The sequence below is a fragment of the Parus major genome, chromosome 3, assembly GCF_001522545.3.
Source record: "Parus major isolate Abel chromosome 3, Parus_major1.1, whole genome shotgun sequence".
Classification (NCBI taxonomy): Eukaryota; Metazoa; Chordata; class Aves; order Passeriformes; family Paridae; genus Parus; species Parus major.
Genome location: NC_031770.1, coordinates 59,447,244 through 59,454,193, shown reverse-complemented (window position 1 = coordinate 59,454,193; position 6,950 = coordinate 59,447,244). Strand labels below are relative to the sequence as shown.

At 39.7% G+C, this 6,950-nt stretch overlaps 1 protein-coding gene across 1 annotated transcript in view; it reads left to right on the top strand.

Moving 5' to 3' along the window:
- L3MBTL3 (L3MBTL histone methyl-lysine binding protein 3) overlaps positions 1 to 6,950 on the top strand; it is a 77,760-nt gene that overhangs the window by 1,569 nt on the left and 69,241 nt on the right. The gene's annotated exons all lie outside the window — the stretch shown is intronic.

The following is a 6,950-nucleotide window of genomic DNA, read 5'->3' as shown; positions in this document are numbered from 1 at the left end:
GCGGCCGTGTCACTTGTCCCACTCGAGAGCGCGGCTTGAACCCCCGGGGTTTCTAGGCTTGAGGCGCGCTGCGTGCGTTTGGAGGTCCCTGGAGATGCGGCAGCCTCCCCCGCGGCGTGAGGGTCACGGCCTCTTCCATGTCTTAATTACCTGTGCTTCAGCAGCGCGGTGTAAAAGCTTTACAGCGAGAGGCAGCAGGAGTTGCATTTTTAGTTTTGTTCTGTTTTCTTTATTTCTTCTGTATAGTTGAGTGGCACTGGACCGATCATTTTTACTGTTTCTACTCATGAATGGATGCTCATTTGTGGGTGCTAAAAATCAGGTGGTGAGCATAAGTAAAGCTCATCATATAAAAAGTTCAGCCTGTGTCATTTTAGGAAATAGTCTGTGCTCAGGATTATAACACAGTTTTCTTACTGCAAATCTTAAAGCTGTTCAGGAACCAATGCTTTTTACCAAGAAAGTTACCGTGTTCCCAGAAGTCTAGATGATGAACATTTGTAAGAGAGAAACTCTGAAAGTAGTGGCTGAAGGCAGCAGAGCTCTCCGCTTTTATCTGGGTGGTGCCGGGTAGGTGTTATTTCCCGGTGAGACTTCAGCAGCTTTGGCTGTGGTCCAGTTGGTCTCATGCACTGATGCTCTAGTGAAGGTGGCTGAAGCAATCATCTCGGATGGTGCTTGTTCAGAGCTGGGCAGTTGTAATAAACTCTGGTTTAGTTTGTGGTGTATGCTTCACCTTCACCTTTACTGAGGTTTTTTTAGAGTATTACTTTAAAAGTTTCAATAACTTGTGATGGCTTCTTTTCCTCGTAACTTGTTGAATTTTATTTGGCATCACCTGTTCTGTGAAGAGAGATGGTTGAGTTTTTGTGGGCTCTTCAATTTACTTTCATCTGTTTTTTAATACTGCTGGTAAGGAGGCTGATGGATTGTGAGTGATGGGTGTGAGGAATCAGTGATGAGCTGGCATGAGGCTCACTGAAGAAAGTGATAGCATGTGTGTAGTCATAGCTTGTTAGTGCTTCAGTAGTATTACCGCTCATCACAATGGGAGATGCCAGCAGCTCTTCATGAATGGGGGAGGAAGGAAAGTCTATAAATGCTGCGTGTGTTTAGGAGCTGGAAAAGGTGAACTAATTGTTTATGAGCAGCAGAGCTTTTGGGAGCTGGTAATTGCTGGCAGATGAGGAAGAGGAGGGCATAAGTCAGACAAGAGATGCTCAGATGTATATTGAATTACTTTGGGTGGGAAATAACAATTTGAAACAGGTCGGTGATAGGAGGTGTGAAGATTGGTGCAGGCAGTGTCTGCATAGGGGAAGGAAGAAGGAACAAATAAACAGAGAAGTTTTTTGTAACTTTCTGTGCCTGGTGAGCAATTAAGAGAATTTAAGACATGAGATTTCAAAGTTATTTTATGCAACTCTTACTATCTGAGTAGGTTAAATCTCCACTCAGGCCTCCACAGACAATAACAGAAATAATGTAACCATGAAAGCTTTGCAGAGGAAATACTTTTCTAGCGTGAGGTACAGGCTGTTTATAAACAAGGAAAGGCTGTCAGTGGTAAATTTTATTAGATGACAGAATAGCTTTGGTATTGGGTAACTATTGTTGTTGTAGTGTCTTGTGGATATTTGAAAATGAGGCAGTAAGTAGATGAAGGCTGTGTGTAATTGTTACCAAGTCTTTAGCAGAGGTACAGCAATAACTGTGTTACTTTGCTGGCAGAGACCAGACTTGGATAAGGATGAACCTCCTTTAAGCACTGGTGCAGACCTAGGCTTCATAGTATCTTTTAGTGCTTTTGTAGCAAGATTCTTCCTGTAGGGGAAAAAGGTTTGAAGCCAAAATATTGGGAAGCAGGAGCGAACGTAACACAATAGCCATGGAGCATCTAGTACTCAGAAGAGTAGCAACAGATAAAATAAGAGTAAATAATGCTAAGGGGACATCATCAACGTCCCTTTTTCTGTTATAACTTTGAGTGGTAAAGAATTTTTAGCTGTGTCCCTTCGTGAATACATATAGAAGCTATGTATCTCATCTTAAAAATACCTTGCTTGTAATAAACTTCATGAGCAACAGGCAAAATAGTGAAAATTGCTCAAACAACTTTTCAACACAGAGACTAGAAATATGGCAGAACTAGTAGTTTCCAAACAATGGAAAATGAGATTTTTGAGGAAAATGTGTATCTGAAAATACTAATTTTAACAAAATATTAAAGTAATTTAACCTTTAAACAGGTACAAGAAAAAACACGCGTTAAAATGTGGTGAGTAGCATCAAAGAATTTTATCATTTCCTGCACTGTTCCTATTGTGGTTGTTTTTCTGTCAGTGAAGAGCCTGGTACAAAAATATGAAGGGTGAGAAACAGGCAAGTGTGAGGTGTGCCCATCTCAAAGACAGGACTGTGAAGAGAGAAGCAGGGCTCACTCCAGAGGGTTTACAGTCAATTGGCTTTGCTTTTGCTGTCATGAAGCTCAAAGTTACTACTGTTGTCAGATACAGGAAGCTTATCCTGCGAGGAGTAATTCTGCTTCATGTGGCTTTGGGAGTGTAACAAGTCAGTGCTGGTAATATTCACATTCTTGCATGTTAAATAAAACTGAGCTGAGTATCCGCTTGTCCATAGTGTCTAGAAGTTGGTGTATTTGCAACTCTGGTATACTGGTTCCCTTCAGATCCACTTCGTTTTCCTTATTTACTGGGTATGGGAAATATATCCTTTTAGCTCATGGGTGCCAGGCTTGGCAATATTAAGACAACAGTGATAACCTGTTGCCTTTTTTTCTGAACATCCATCAGTGCTGGTGTCTCCCAGTCCAGTGGGGAAGAGGGACCATGGCCTGCCTGCAGAAGGATATTATCTCTCTTGGGTTCTCCTTTTCCCTTGGAACTCACTCTTGGTGTCACTTGCAGTGACCTCCCCTGGCTCTGCGTTCCTAGTTTTGGGTCTCATCATAGGAGCTGTCAGCTGGGGGAGAGGATCAGTATGGGGAAAATCTGCTAGGCTCTCTTGTCATGGCAGCTACAGAAATCCTCAAAAGTACGAATAAAAACACACAGGGATGCATAAGAAGGGGGCAAATTTCAAATTACTGCAGACATATTTTGCCAGTATGGCAATGGTGACTGGTGGCTTTACTGCTGGACTCTCTGCTGCCCAGTATTGAGTTGACCCCACTGGTTAGAAATCATGCAGGCATTTCACACTTAGTGCCTTAGATGTTAAATTTTGGGTAGGGGTCAGGTAGTTTTTTAAAGCACTGACTGGAAGAAGGACTCCTATTACTACTTTCTGATGTATTCACTATGTAACCCTATAATTACTTCAAAAACTACTTGTCCAATTGGCATATTCTGTCCTGCTTCTTTGCTTTGTATCTTTAGACAGTCTCTCACCAGATTAAACTATCTATTAGTGCTGTTATTCTCAGTGTCTCTGTGAGGTACTCATTTATCATTGAACCTGTTGGTAAAAATGAAGGTTTTTCTAAAGGATGTGTCTTAATCTTATTTAATATGCTTGTTTATTTTAATGACTTCATTACATATGTCTGAAACAAAGTTAATGTTGAAATATTAATATGCAGCACACTTCTCTTACGCCTGTGAGGACTGAGATAGTTATATCCCTAAAGGCAGATTTTGGAGTTGCTTTTGGAAGATGACTGCTCCAAGTACTTACTATTATGTCCTTTCCTTCACATCAGATGGCATTCACTGACAGGCCCCTTATTCATCTAGTATTTTTACTACTTTTCTGGCAGTGCAGCAGCAGAAATGATACCAGATGAAATCATTATAGAAGGAGTTATACTAGTTCAAAGAACTACATCAGAGCTTTAAAAACAAAAAATTAAAGGAGTAGATAAGACATTCTTTAGTTTTCTTTGTTCTGAGATTTAGATGTAACTATTGCAATGAGTTCTTCCTTTTTTAGTCCCTCAGTGCTGTAACAATTTTATTGGTCTGTATCTTGTTTCTTGCTATCATTAGTAGATGGATATGGGCCTTTCATCTGTTCAATCTCAGCAAAGCTGGAAACAGGTATTTTGTTAAAAGTGATTCCTTTTTGTAAATTAATTTCTATCTGCGTTGCCCTGTGACCTTTTTATTCCCACCAAGAACACTTCTGAAGGCTGTAGAATGTGAAACGTATACAGATTGTGCCTTTGACATTAATTTCAAAAGGAAAGCAGTAATGAATGTCTTTAGACATCTTCAGAATGAATCATTATTGCTGTTTGTTACTTGAGGAAAGTTTCTTATGTGCAATTAAGTCAGAATTTCTATGTTTTCTTGAGACAAGTATGCCCTGAACATTTTTGTTACCAATTTTTCTTTACCTATCATGGTTTACTACCTGCCTAAGCAGGCTAGACTCTTTCAGTTTCCCACCCCCCATGTAATTTTTGTGTCTGTAGTGAGAGTGGCACTATGGGAGATGACAGCATCTGATGGAGCAGCTGTGCTGTCCGACGCTCCTTGCTCCGTGGTACGGCAGCTGCCGAGAGGAAGCATTTCTCCACAGCCTTCCAGGTCTTTTCTCAACTTCTGTCATACCTTCTGCAGAAATCATTGGAGCGTGTTTTCTGTAATAAACCACAGGAGGGTTGAGTGAAGTGTCCTCTAAATAGAATGATAATTTAAGATTACTTAGAGACTTCAGTTAATGCAGAACACAGCTTTGTGTTTGCTTAGCCAGGCTAATCCTGAGGAGCTTGTTCCACCAATGTGCTTGAACCAGCATGTTTTGTGTCCTCAAAACTTCACGGGTGCTTGGAGAGATCCCATTTTTCAGCTACTCCTTAGCAGCTTGAGTGTTGTGTTCTTCAGGGAAGGTCTGTGCCTCTGCCACAGTGCTGCAGTTCAGTTTGGTCAAGCCTGCTTGGATTGGTTTGCAGTGCTGCTTGGTACTCACATCAAGCAGAGATCCCAGGTTGTGTTGCTGGAGCTTACCCTGAGGTAGGGTAGTGAATTTTGCCTGAGAGTGATTTTAAAAGATGGGATCTCTGGTTTTGTGGAATTTCTCAGTTTGCACTGAATTTGTTTAGATTTATTGATGTTTTTCAAAATTAATTTTTCTACGTTGTTGTTATGGTTTTCAATACTTTCTCACAGAGAATTACCTAAAGGTGGGGAAGACACATTGAATCATTTGGTTCTTCTTACTTCATACTTGTCATGTGAAAAACATGAAGTTTTCTCAGAGAGCTTTCTGTGAACCCTGCCTACCATGTGAAATGAAGGGGAGTGCAAAAGTTTTTACTCCTAGCAGTGGATACTGACTGAGGTCCAGATCCTCTTATCTTGTTGATAACTGTGTGGCTGCTGCAGTGTAATGAAAGTGTTCATGGAGTAAGGTGTTGCTCAGGATTTTAAAGACTTCTGCTAGAAACGAGGAGGAAACCTAGGAGAAGTGGAAGGGAGTTCACATTGTGTACCCCAAACCAAACTAGTATCTGTCTGTAGTGGTGATGTTACAGTGTTTGATACTATTTTTCTGATGAATACAATGTCAATTCGATTGTTTTTCTCACAACTAAGTTGTGTTTTTCTCCTCAACCTTTCAACAAAAAGCTTCTAGATGATCTGAGTTTACTTCTGTTTGGTTTGCATCTTTTTCTGTTGTCGGAGTGAAAAAATAGCACCTTTTGGGTTGTTTGTGGGTTTTTTTTGTGAAAAGTCAAGATCTCCAGAGTATTTGCTGATTCAGAGTGGGGACCTAAGTTAGAAATTATATTTTAGAAAACAAGGTTAAGCTCTGAGGAAGTTGTCTGTCTATTTGAATTTCAAAACTGATACTTGGAGCAAAAGTTTGCAGTCTCCAAATGGGGTATGAGACTCAGAAAGTGTTCGTTTAAAAGTTCAGAGAGTTTACATTCCAAAAAGTTCAGAAAGTGCAAATTTCAGAAGTGGTGAGGTTTTGTTAATAGTTTACAAACAATGACAGCTAATTTTGCCACAAATTATTTCAGCTGCTAGGAGTAGTGCAGCCATTCTTCAGAATCAAAATTAATAAGTCAGATTCCACATGGAACAAATAGTAAATTAGGTGCCAGGCCACAGATTTAAAGATTGCTGGGTTTGTGAGAAGGGGAAAGGAAGAAGTTGGCTAGAAACAAACACTTGCAGTTCAGTGCAACTGATGGTGTGTTTGTGGCAGTGACAAGTGGTGAGCTGAAGCCAGGGGCCAGAGGCAAGTGCAGTGTACTTCTGTTGTTTGTGCAAATTTTTTATCACATAGAGGGATGTCCACATTTCTGAAGGTAAATGTTATCTTCTCTGCATTCAATGTTCTGAAACAGAGGGTTCCAGTAAAATCAAGTCTTGCAAAGCAGTAGGTTTTTCTGGTCTATATGTGCTTCTCTACATGGAAATTATTTTTAACAAATGCAATTCAAAATTTAGTGAATATCTATTGAAACAGATCAAGAATATTCAAGAGTCCTCAGTCAGATCAGGAAACTGACAGTTTCAAATTAATTTCAGAATTTTAATTTGAACTTGGGTAAAGCATTCACATCAGCATGCTATCCAGTATAAAAGAAACGCAGTGCTGTTAATCAGTGCTTAATGTATTTATTAAAGGCATGCACTCGTGTCCTGCCTTTCTTAGAACAGATGTTTTTAAGTGTACCTAACATGTTGTCCTCATGTCAATTTATTTGGAGCTTGAAATTTTCTTTTTCTCTCCAGTACAGCCCCATTGCCTCCTAGTGTGTGAAACAGGTATTATTTTCAAAGCTTTAGAAATATTTCTACTTACTTTTATTACATCATGTATATTATCACCCTTGTCATCAGTTGTCCATGTTGCCAATGTGCAGAGGGGAGTATTTAATATAAATCTGTGAAATGCATTAGAAGAAATATCTGGTGATATAAGAATTAAACCACTTACAGAATTTTCAGATAACATTTCTTTTCTTTTCTTTT